The sequence below is a fragment of the Schistocerca nitens genome, chromosome 1 (assembly GCF_023898315.1).
Source record: "Schistocerca nitens isolate TAMUIC-IGC-003100 chromosome 1, iqSchNite1.1, whole genome shotgun sequence".
Classification (NCBI taxonomy): domain Eukaryota; kingdom Metazoa; phylum Arthropoda; class Insecta; order Orthoptera; family Acrididae; genus Schistocerca; species Schistocerca nitens.
The window spans coordinates 320454249-320466882 of record NC_064614.1 but is presented as its reverse complement, the minus strand read 5'-3'; the positions used below and the strand labels follow the sequence as shown (position 1 = coordinate 320466882).

At 44.7% G+C, this 12634-nt stretch overlaps 1 protein-coding gene and 1 non-coding gene across 4 annotated transcripts in view; one reads left to right on the top strand and one right to left on the bottom strand.

Annotated features, from left to right (window-relative positions):
- LOC126248524 (discoidin domain-containing receptor 2-like) overlaps window positions 1-12634 on the bottom strand; it is an 891455-nt gene that overhangs the window by 448819 nt on the left and 430002 nt on the right. The gene's annotated exons all lie outside the window — the stretch shown is intronic.
- On the top strand, window positions 12192-12266 carry Trnaa-cgc (transfer RNA alanine (anticodon CGC)). The gene has a single exon. It is a non-coding gene; the product is annotated as a tRNA-Ala (tRNA).

Below are 12634 nucleotides of genomic sequence, written 5' to 3'. Positions count from 1 at the left end.
TTACGCTGAGGAAGTGGGTGCTCCGTGTGTGGACGGGCTCTTCAAATTTTAAATTTTATTACAGCACGCTGTTCCTCACGCACCGGCATAGTTACGCCACACACCAACACGTTACACGCTACAATTCACATCCCTCTAGCGGCAGAGGGATGCAAATAATTATGTAGATATGAATGTTATAATGTTTGTTTCATTTAAAAGCCTTTAAGAGTATTCTCACAAAAACTTCGGAGGCATTACTTTTCAGCAGGTCCTCGTAGTATATATCATTCGTAGAAAAGTTGGCCAAAGGGACACTGATGTCAATCTTGGAATGAAAAATCTTGTAGATGAAGTACTGGGCGAGCTAAACAATGTTTTTCTTTCGGCGCTATATATAAAACTGGGACTTGTGAAAAATTTTGTGAAACTATGAAGTGTAAATGAGTCTGCTTTCACTTTCTTGTCCAAAGTTCCCCAAGCACTGTTTTCGAAAACGTAAAAGCATACCTGTATGTGAACTAAGTTTTGTAGCTCCGTCATAAGTTGCAATGAGAAGTATCTTCTTTTATTTCTTGTTGGTGACTTGTTTCGTACATCTGTGTCCATTTACAAACGATCCGTATTGTGTGACAATACAGGCAATAGCCTATGTATAAAAACTGCGTCTGCAGTCGTTATTAAAGCGACACTATGACCGACTCAACAACATTAAACGGATCGCATAGGACGCATGTATTGTCACACTTAAGATACGGATGGTTTGAAAATGGACACAGGTGTACGGAACTAGTCACCATCAAGAAATAAAAGAAGATACTTCTCATTGCAACTTATGTCGGAGCTACAACCATTTATTTCAATTACAAAACAAGTTGCGAACCACTTTTTCACCTGCAGGATGCTGCAAGTTCGCAAATGTGTTTATCGGTTCGCAGACCTGAGAATTTTTGAAAGACTGTTAGTTTGAATACGTGCTAAAGGGTAAGCAGAAAACAGTACAGACATCTTGTAATGTTTCGAATAATTTTCTCGTGAACTATAAAGCAGAAAATTTTAAAAAACGTGTGCACGATGTGGCGCTATTTTATGAACAGCTTCGTAACATCTCATTTTGGCAGTGACGTACACTTTCTCCTGCCAGTTTCTGAGGATAAGAGCGATGAAACTGGTGAGGGGTTTCACCTGAATATTTCAGGGTGCTGCTATGTTACGTGATTATTATTGGATCGTGATAACGGACGCTCCTCCAACACATTACCAGAGGGAAGTCAAAAATGGACACTTTTCATATACGGTATTTAATATTTTTTCAAAAAAAAATGGTTCAAATGGCTCTGAGCACTATGGGACTTAACTTCTGAGGTCATCAGTCACCTAGAACTTAGAACTACTTAAACCTAACTAACCTAAGGACATCACACACATCCGTGCCCGAGGCAGGATTCGAACCTGCGACCGTAGCGGTCGCGCGGTTCCAGATTGAAGCGCCTAGAACCGCTCGGCCACTGCGACCGGCACATTTTTTCACTTTTTCTTGTAAGATAAATGTCAGTATTGGAACAAAGCACCTGGCGAGGACGGAGTTGCTGCAGAACTCCTGAAAGAACTCATCGAAAAACCTTAAAGACTGGACGACTGCAGTGATACACCCACTATGTAGGAGGAGACAGAGCGGATGTTAATAATTATAAAAAGATTTCTTCCTACCCCACACAAATTGTCAGTGTCTTCTGAATCGAGCGCAACAACAACTCGAATGCAAACTTGCCAATTATCCAGAAGGTTTCAGACCGAACAGATCGTGCCCAGAACAGTTCTGAAACTTATTCTAAGGCATCGAAAAAATTACAATGCGTAATTAGATCGTGCCTTCGTGTATTTTAAAAAGGCTTATGACTCAGTGGACCTGAAGTCTCTTTTCCATATTCTGAAAGAGCAAGGTCTGGATCCCAAAATCGCAGCAGTTATTAGTGACAAAGTAAACGGTACAAAATCTAAGGCAAAATATTTTGAAAATAAAACAGGAGCTAAACGAGGTTATGAACTCTCTCTCTCTCTCTCTCTCTCTCTCTCTATTACTTTTCAGCTGTATCTTAGGAATAGTAATCCATGAGTGGGAGAAATGACAATCAGACTTAAAATTGACGAACGGATCAAATTAGAAAGAAACTAGATATGGCTAGACTGCTTAGCTTTTGCAGATGACATAGCGATTCTGTCAAGGATGTTCAAACAGCACGAAAGGGCCAGCAACGACCTGGTACCTAAAACCAAAATGCAAAAATCGAGATAATTTCTCACTATTTCTCCACGCATAGCTACGAAACAGGGAGCATTTTGGAATATCTTCCGCATCACCAAGTAGACCGGCCGCTGAATATTTTACGTGTCTACGAACAGGTTGACTTATCGCTCACTACTTCGCCACACACACTTGCCTTTGTCTCGTCGTCGTTGCTCGTCCCACGAATACGGCTACACATTACTGCAGCCTGACGGGGACATCGCCCTCCGCTTGACTTCTGACTGTTGCGATGACGAATGTGTCCTGTGAGAGAACTTTGTGCGCCACGAGTTACCCTGCAAGTTGTTCCGCAGGCAGCTTTTGTGGACAGCATCGGCTGCGCTGAACAACTAAAAGTTCTCCTTCATGCCTGTTTATGTGACAGCTCAGGACTCAGACGGGGAGAAGCGGATTCCCGACGCACGTTAACAGCGACGTGAGCCTGACAAAACACTGTCGGTAGCAGGGGCAGAGCACGGACTATTGTTATTATCACATTACGTGCACCATCCCGGAGCAAAAAGAGAGAACAATCTTGACAGAAATATTTATCTTTTTTTCCTTTCTGTTTTTCGAACGGGACATCGAGTTCACAAAAGAAGACATTTTATGACTAAAATATAAACTTGATAGCTATATCAATAACGGCTTTTGTTTATCGGCCTGGAATCGCCAAATGTTATCACATATGACCAGTTTCGTTTTTACAAACACTCCTGTCTCATATCTATATTTGTTATAAAGTAATTTGTCAGTTTAGGGGCTAAGTACAAACTACATGGCAAAAGAAATTGAGGTGTTTTTCCAGATACAGTTAAAGAATACGAATTTTGTGTTTCACGAACGTCACTTATTATCAAGTAAATGTATTATTTTCTATTTTAGATGGCCAAACAAATTCGGTAATCGGCGAGTTCTGTTTTGATACAGTACGAAGTTGCTGTATTTCCTACACACGTAGAGTAGTTGCAGTACTGAGTACGAAGCCATGTCTGGAAACGAACAGTGTCTGTGGCACAGGACAAAATTTTTAAATAAATCATTCTAGCCTGTGACTATGTTAACTGACCAGCGGCTAGCACAGGAAGTTGTTACCATTTTATATATTACGGATCAAACGAAGTTACCACTGATCGGAGATGGATGAAACGGTGCCGACCGCGGTGGTCTAGCGGTTCTGGCGCTGCAGTCCGGAACCGCGGGACTGCTACGGTCGCAGGTTCGAATCCTGCCTCGGGCATGGGTGTGTGTGATGTCCTTACGTTAGTTAGGTTTAAGTAGTTCTAAGTTCTAGGGGACTTATGACCTAAGATGTTGAGTCCCATAGTGCTCAGAGCCATTTGAACTATTTTTTTGATGAAACGGTTATTGGGCAATACCAATCATCGTGGTCAATGGTATTCTTCCATATCACATTGAAAGTTGCCTGTGATGTATGTCAACTGTCGCTTCTCATATTTTCCGCTCCTGCTAACTAGCGAACAATTTTGCAAAGATGATTTGTGCCCACTAATGGATGTCTGCGACTTTACTCAGTCGAGATGGGGCCTTCAAGCTGAATGTCTCGGCCAATAGGAATTCAGCGCGGCTACAATGTCACATACCTGTTCCACACTGCAGCTCGTCAATGAGAGGAATGAGGATTTCTTTTCTCAAACGCGAAAGGAATGCTGTAAATCGTTTTCATCAAGACACTGCACATGTTGACTGCCGCATCGCAAGTCGTCTCAACTACCCCTCAAGATCATTGCATCCGCTTATCTTTTTAAACTTCACATAGTTTCGAAGGAAAGAAACCAAAAATTTTTAGCAACAGCATTATACTCTTCAGCACAAGTGTTTTGTTTCTTGATACACGTAATCATGTAATAAACGTAAAACGCATAAACGGCCCTCCTACCATAATGAAGACCATTTTACGTGAATTTTTAAGTTAATGACCTCCGTCAAATATGGTAAAAACTTATTTCTGCATGAGTTTGGAAGGATTTAGCATCCTGGCGACGATGAGGTCTTTCAGTTTTCTGAATGGTTTAATGGAGTGCATCTCCTGTGTCGCCGGCCGCGGTGGTGTAGCGGTTCTAGGCGCGCAGTCCGGAACCGCGCGACTGCTACGGTCGCAGGTTCGAATCCTGCCTCGGGCATGGATGAGTGTGATGTCCTTAGGTTAGTTAGGTTTAAGTAGTTCTAAGTTCTAGGGGACTGATGACCACAGATGTTAAGTCCCATAGTGCTCAGAACCATTTTTTTTTCTCCTGTGTCAGCCTTTTCATCTCAGAGTCAGACTTGCAGTCTACTTCCTCAATTATTTGCTGGACGTATCCCAGTCTCTGTCTTTCTCTACAGTTTTTACCCTCTATAACTAACTGCGGTGCCATGCAAGTTATCCCCTGATGTCTTAACAGATGTTCAGCAATCCTGTCCCTTCTTCTTTTCAGTGTTTTCCATATATTCACTTCCTCGCCGATTCTGTAGGGAACCTCCTCACTACTTACCCTATCAGTTTACCTAATTTTCAACATTTTTGTGGCGTCCTGCCCGCTCTTCGCTTATAGGGTGCTAAAGGATGCTGCGTTCTCCGATAGCTATTCAACAATTCAAGCAAATCACATGAATAGTTTTTATTACAATAAAGAAGATTGACAGTACTTAACTTTGAATCTACAACGGTGTCGCAAGCGATGGGCGACAAGCAAACAGTCAATGTCTTTTGCTATAGACAAAGTCCCTACAAGCAATGGATGTCGATCACTAATAACTGCTCTCGTAGCGCTCTCTGCTAGACCGGGTGTAGTACTGTGCGGCCGACGCTGACAGGAGCGGCGCTTATATTCTCTTCTTGTAGAGGCCGCTCCTGTCGTAGTGCGGTCCTAGTCAGCGGGCTATTGGTTGACGTCGTTCAAAAATGGTTCCAATGGCTCTGAGCACTATGGGACTTAACATCTATGGTCATCAGTCCCCTAGAACTTAGAACTACTTAAACCTAACTAACCTAAGGACAGCACACAACACCCAGCCATCACGAGGCAGAGAAAATCCCTGTACCCGTCGGGAATCGAACCCGGGAACCCGGGCGTGGGAAGCGAGAACGCCACCGCACGACCACGAGATGCGGGCTTTTTTATAGTACTGTATAGGTAAAATAGTACATTATTTAATTACATCAATGTCTCTTTACTAGTGTAAAAGGCATTACAGTTGCGTAAATGAATATATGATCCTTTCCAAACATAGGACATCATCGTTAAATGTTACGATATATCATAGCATCTTTGAGACTCATATGTTTGTAAGCTCTTTGTATGTATCAAAACATGTTGTGCGTGTTAGAAATCTTCTCAGTGACAAATCTAAAGCGTTCAGTGAGAAAAATTTATGTGTGCAACAATAAGAACGCAGTGGGAATGTATTCACATCTGTTGGACGAATGTTATGAAAACAAAAACTCCAAACCGACATTTCACGTAAGTCACGTGCAACGAACATCTGTAACGCAACCATCTGTGTGTGGCATGTTTATAATTATGTATTATTTATATTTTAGGACAATTAATCTGTAAAAAGCACGCCACATGTCATAAAGAAAGCGTGTAAACCGTCTGAGGATGAATCACAACGATTCGAAACCGGTAACGGTACCCTTTGAATAAAGGAACTGAAAGTAAATTTGTGGCTGGTTGCTGTCCCAACACCATCAACAGCAACCTTTATTGATAATGGATAATTTTATTAAAAAAGAGCACAATGTGGTACGTCACAGGAAAGCTCCCTGTTTTTATACAACAGTCTACCTTACTGAACTCCACCTTCTTCATCTTTATTTTCAGATCTCCGTGGTATTAGGCCACTGAGTAGGCCGGCAGACCTCATTGTTCGGAAAAGGAAACCGATCAGAACTGTGCAGTTTTAATTGCAAAATATTGCATACAGCCTACAAATGATCGGAGTAAATATCTCATCTGGATTCAGGACTTAATTGAAAAGTAATTAACGAACGGACACTAATTATGTCCGATCGTTAGTGTCCGAACAATCCGCCGCCAACTTCCCCTACTTTTATTTGAATGCGTGGTGCCTGTTCCTTCGAAAGAACAGGCGCCACGCAGATCCCGCAGTTGTGAAACACTATTATGTAAACTGAAGAGGGATCACTGCTGTCAGCTGCAGCGGGACATAATGGACAGCGACAGCGGATAGGTGCCGCTCGTGGGAGTGTTGATCGGCCGTGAGGCGTACCAAGATAGTCGGTGCAGTTGCGATAACGCTGTGTCCCGGATGGCACAATGGTTATCGCACCTGTCTGGTGATCAGGGGATTCCAGGTTCGTATCCTGGTCCAGTACACATTTTCACTCGTCACCGCTGATTCCGCTTAATGTCCCGCTCCAACTGACAGAAGGAGAAAACAGCATAAATGATTAGAAGACAAGATAACGGCTTGAATTAATAACGGGGCCGACACAACAAGTTAGATACAACTCACCTTCATCGAACAAATAAAGTCACAACTACAACACTTACATCCGCTCTGCTCGAGCTCCAAATGACGAAGGATGACAGTACAAGAAGGAGATAAAAGAAAAGCGCTCTTTCATTTATTTATTTTCAGTGGCTTTTCATTCATCACTTTTACATCTTATGGAAGTTTCGGCAAGTTAAATGCAATCTTTGAACATTTAACAAAATCGCAAAATGGTTCAAATGGCTCTGAGCACTATGGGACTCAACATCTTAGGTCATCAGTCCCCTAGAACTTAGAACTACTTAAACCTAACTAACCTAAGGACATCACACACAGCCATGCCCGAGGCAGGATTCGAACCTGCGACCGTAGCAGTCCCGCGGTTCCGGACTGCAGCGCCAGAACCGCACGGCCACCGCGGCCGGCAACAAAATCGCAGATTCTTTATCATTAGAATATAATTTTCTATTTTTACACATCGTTACGATATAAATTATGAGGATAAAAATTAGACCAAAAGACAGTCCGCAGCTCGTGGTCGTGCGGTAGCGTTCTCGCTTCCCGCGCCCGGGTTCCCGGGTTCGATTCCCGGCGGGTCAGTGATTTTCTCTACCTCGTGATGACTGGGTGTTGTGTGATGTCCTTAGGTTAGTTAGGTTTAAGTAGTTCTAAGTTCTAGGGGACTGATGACCATAGATGTTAAGTCCCATAGTGCTCAGAGCCATTTGAACCAAAAGACAATGAAACGTTTTGCGCTGTGTAATCCCGTTATTTCACCCAGAATTTCGCAGAGCAACTCAGACCCAGGTACTTTGAAAGCCCCCGACCGATGGCCCCTGCTGTAGTAGGACTCGAACCGCCGTTACGTTATCGCGGCTCAGGCGTGGCGCAACTTTGCGTATCGCCGGTCCTGGCCGAGAGGCATCAGACTGCTGAATAGGGGACAGTAAGAACTTCCCCGCACCAATACGATTCATATTGGCAGGGACTGTGGGGGCACGACTAGGATGTAAACAGGAAGATGAAACACTCAGCCGTTTCCCAGAAAATCGAGTTTCAAAAATTGGAGCCGCGGTCTTTTATGAAACCAACAGAACTGCAGGGACGTATTCCTGACTGGAAATGGAGGAAAAAAGGTTCTATGAAAATGAGTCCGGAAAAAGACGGTGTGCGTGCAACGACAACAAATCGACCCAACAAAGTACGGAGCTGAATCACATCCTTGTCACAACAGATGTTCAAAGTGGTCTCCATGGGATGGAATACTGTAGTTCACACGCCTTGTCGTGGATTGCCGCAGTCTTTCGCACGTTCCGGCCTCTCTCCGATTAGCGTCAGTGTTGAAGGGTGTGCACGTCAAGAAATTGTTCCGCATACACAACGACGAAAATACAGGTAATTTGTGTCCTATGATCTAACACACCACGCAACAGGGCCTCCGCGTCCTATCCAGCGTCCCGAAAAAGATGTTGTTGACGTGTCGGTGAACAGTAATGCTTCCTTCCTCCATCCAGGCGTTGTGGAATAATAACTGATCGAAGTATGTGGTCGCCAGGAATCCCTGGTGAACCTATGCTGATGAGACGCTTCAACCATTCACCGAGGATTGTCTGTAGCTCACAGATGACGATAATGCACATTCCTGATTCCGATTCTGTAGAGGTTGCTTCGTTGGCAAAGTGGACTAACGACAGGAATCCCATAATTATGATGGTCTGGTGCAAAAACCAAAATACTTCCTGTAGAGGGAAATCCACTGCTGATAATCCTTGCGCTGATTGGATGATCCCAAATGAATACACATAACCTTACTTTGGCCTACACCATGTTAGCTGGCCATTTGCCTGGAGCTTGTACTAGCTTTCGTCTCAGTATGCTGTAGAACCCGGTCCTCCAAATATGGTGTTCGCGGAGTCCACCGCCTCCCTGCAGGATCGCCTGTCTGAAGGGACCCACGATCACACAAACTCCCAAAAAGGGCTTCAAATGTTGTGTGGTGTGGTTGGTGTTTGTGAGGGTTCTTGTTTTCGTATATCCTTGCTGCCTCTCGATCGTCTCTATCTGCTTGGCCGTACACGAACACCATCTCATATTGCTCCTACCCGATCAAAAAATGGTTCAAATGGCTCTGAGCACTATGAGACTTAACATCTTAGGTCATCAGTCCCCTAGAACTTAGAACTACTTAAACCTAACTAACCTAAGGACATCATACACATCCATGCACGAGGCAAGATTCGAACCTGCGACCGTAGCAGTCACGCAGTTCCAGAATGTAGCGCCTAGAACCGCTCGGCCACCCCGGCCGGCTGTTGTGGGTGTCCGGATACTTTTGATCACCTAGTGTATTTTGTAGTGATCGGTTCTAACTTCGTTCCACCTCTTTTATATAACGAATGTTCCGGACGGAAGCGCCTAGAACCGCACGGCCACCGCGGCCGGCCTACCCGATCAAATGGCTTCAAATGGCTCTGAGCACTATGCGACTTAACTTCTGAGGTCATCAGTCGCCTAGAATGTAGAACTACTTAAACCTAACTAACCTAAGGACGTCACACACATCCATGCCCGAAGCAGGATTCGATCCTGCGACCGTAGCGGTCGCTCGGTTCCAGACTGTAGCGCCTAGAACCGCACGGCCACTCCGGCCGGCCCTACCAGATCATTCTGCTGCTTACAGTATGCTCTGTTAAATCACACAGCTCGCAACACATAAAGAACACATGGCACGTGCTCAGAGAAACTTCCATTCGTCAGCGCCATCTACCCTTGGCAACGATGCATTTCCGGTCAGCGGTGGTCTCGCGGTTCTAGGCGCGCAGTCCGGAACCGTGCGACTGCTACGGTCGCAGGTTCGAATCCTGTCTCGGGCATGGATGTTTGTGATGTCCTTAGGTTAGTTAGGTTTAAGTAGTTCTAAGTTCTAGGGGACTTATGACCACAGCAGTTGAGTCCCATAGTGCTCAGAGCCATTTGAACCATTTCCGGTCACATGTTCAAAGGCCCTTTCCGGCCAGGAATCCGTCCCTGCAGTTTTTCGGTATTATTTGTATTCCTCTTGTATACTTTTTCGGCTCGCTGGTATTCAACGTATTCGTAGACGAGCGAGTAAGCGCTTCGTTTCATCAGTGCGAGGTGTCTGGCTCGAATCTCGCTGCTGGCAATTTTTTTTCATTCCCACGTAGTTCTAACAAAAGGTTAACCATGACTGTGCTAATTATCACTATTTAATGATTCATTTATTATTTTTATTATCTCCATCCTGAAAAAAACATAATTTTTTTCGTAAGGGGATTGGAAATCAGCTGGCCGTTGTGGCCGAGCGGTTCTAGGCGCTCAGTCCGGAACCGCGCGACTGCTACGGTCGCAGGTTCGAATCCTGCCTCGGGAATGGATGTGTGTGATGTCCTTAGGTTAGTTAGGTTTAACTAGTTCTAAGTTCTAGGGGACTAATGACCTTAGAAGTTGAGTCCCATAGTGCTCAGAGCCATTTGAACCAACCTCAGATGTTAAGACCCATAGTGTTCAGAGCCATTTGATTTGATTAGAAATCAGAAAAGGATACAAGAGAAATTTCAATGAAATCAACATACGTTACTTATGCTGTGACATGTGCGTGTAACCTGTAAACGACTGCACTTATCAGTATTGTACTGATAGTGAAGACACAGAAAACGATATACTGAATAGATGCAAAGAACGCCGAATACGGTTGTAATAACATCCTGCTTCCAAAATTTTAGAAAGAAATCCGATTTTTCAGGGCAAAGACAATGAAAGTAATAAATGCTTCATTAGACATTTATAAGTTGCATAATGAAACCATGGTTAGAATTACGTAAGAAGGAAAAAAATTACCAGCAGCGAGATTCAATCCAAAGACCTCGGGCTTATGAAACTAAGCGCTTACTCGCTCGGCTGCGAGCGCCTTCAACGCTAGTGACAATACAAAGCATTCGCCTGAAGTTTTCAGACTCCGTTTTCTCGAGAATGTGTGAGAGTTGCATCTTCCTGTTTACATATCTGACGTTCCAGTTGTGCCTACATACCCTGTCAGCATCGATGAAATCGGCGCGGGCAAGTTGGTACGATCCATTTGTGATATTGTGATACTGAGTGCCGCCCGGCCTTGGCACGAGAGGGGCCCAGGCGTCCAGCGAGCGGCGGCGGCTAGCACTGGCAAGTGCCCAGTGGCTCGCTGGCTAGGAGGGGCTGAGTTCGACCCTCGGTCCATTCTGCAATGGCTGGGCCCTCTTGGCAGGCGGTCCTGTGAGGATGGCGGCAGGCTGACAGAACGACGGTTGACTACATGTGACTCGCAACGTCGACGAATCTGCTGAGGATGCGAATAGTTTCATCTACTGGCACATTCGTAAATAGTGACTTCACGTCAAAGCTGACCATGATGTCCGTAGGTAAAATTGTTTTTCCCTTTAGGCGTTCTATAAAGTACGTCGAGTTCTTCACATAAGAGTCCATCTTGCCAACTAGGCGTCTTAATTTGCAGGCTAGATACTTTGCCAGATTGTAAGTAGGCGAATTGATTCCATTCACTATTGGCCTCAAAGGATAATTTTTCTTGTGTATCTTTGGAACACCGTAAATTCTAGGAGAGACTGGTACCCTGGGAATAAGACCCTTGGCTATGTCAGCGCCAATTTTCGAGTCCTTAGTCGCGGCCTGCGTCTTTCAAATTATCTGGCCAAGCAGCCCGTTATGACGAAACGCAAAATGAGAGAGGCCATAGAAGTACTTAAACACCATAATAACATGAACAGGGAGGATGGACTCAGGCTTGCCCCATCTTGGCTGACAGCAATCAGAGCCCAGCAGATCGTGCTGTCAACACGAGGCACGAGCACTGCTGAGGTTTGTGTCAAGCATCAGTAGAGTTTTACCGTATTATAACTGTATTTTTTATTGTGACGTGTGACTATATTGAACGTGCAGCTACTCACAAGAGGTTCAGTGTGGGTTTGTTATTATAGTATGGCAGCGAAACTTGGTAGATATTCTAATGTGTTAATGCGGAACCGATTTGTGCTCGAAAAATAAGTTCCAATTTTGGCTTCCAGGTGCAAACCTGGCGCTGTGAAAGCAAGAAAGACGTATAGAATTTTTTCCATATATTACTGATTGGGAATGGGGTGTGGACAGAAAATGGTAAACAAGTTAGAGTGGCAATATGCTGATATTATTATTAACTCCCGCTTTATTCAATATGAGCACCGGATATATCGATGATATGCTATACAGCGCCAGATTTGTACCTGGTGGCCAAAACTGGAACTAATTTATTCCAGAGTAAATCGATTCTACATTAACGCATTATCATATCTGCCAAGTTTTACTGCCGTACAATAATTACACCCCACACTGGATCTCTGCGAGTAGCTGCTCTTCAATTATAACCACTCAGACGAAGAATGAGGAACAGCCCAACATTTGAAACTTGCGTGAGTCGTGCTTCGGTAGCTCAGTTGGTAGAGCACTTGCCCGCGCAAGGCAAAGGTCCCGAGTTCGAGTCTCGGTCGGGCACACAGTTTTAATCTGCCAGGAAGTTTCATATCAGCGCACACTCCGCTGCAGAGTGAAAATCTCATTCTTGAGCCCAACATTTGTCTCAACGAGCCTCCACGTCTCTCGGTTAGTGTGCCGACATATTGCGTCACTCAGCCGCGGCAGAAAAGCCGAGCGAATAGAGTTGCGGATGCGACACCGCATCCCCATGAGGGCGCTCTTAGCGATAGTGCCGCAACACCAGCGCTGGTGCGAGTCTGTGTGCGAGCCCAGCTGGACACGTCGTGCAGAACTGGGAGTAAAACTTCGTCCGAACAGGTCTCGGAAGACCCTACTGACCGCCCGCCGTGACATCCTGAGCCTAGAGGCGACACTGGATGCGTATAT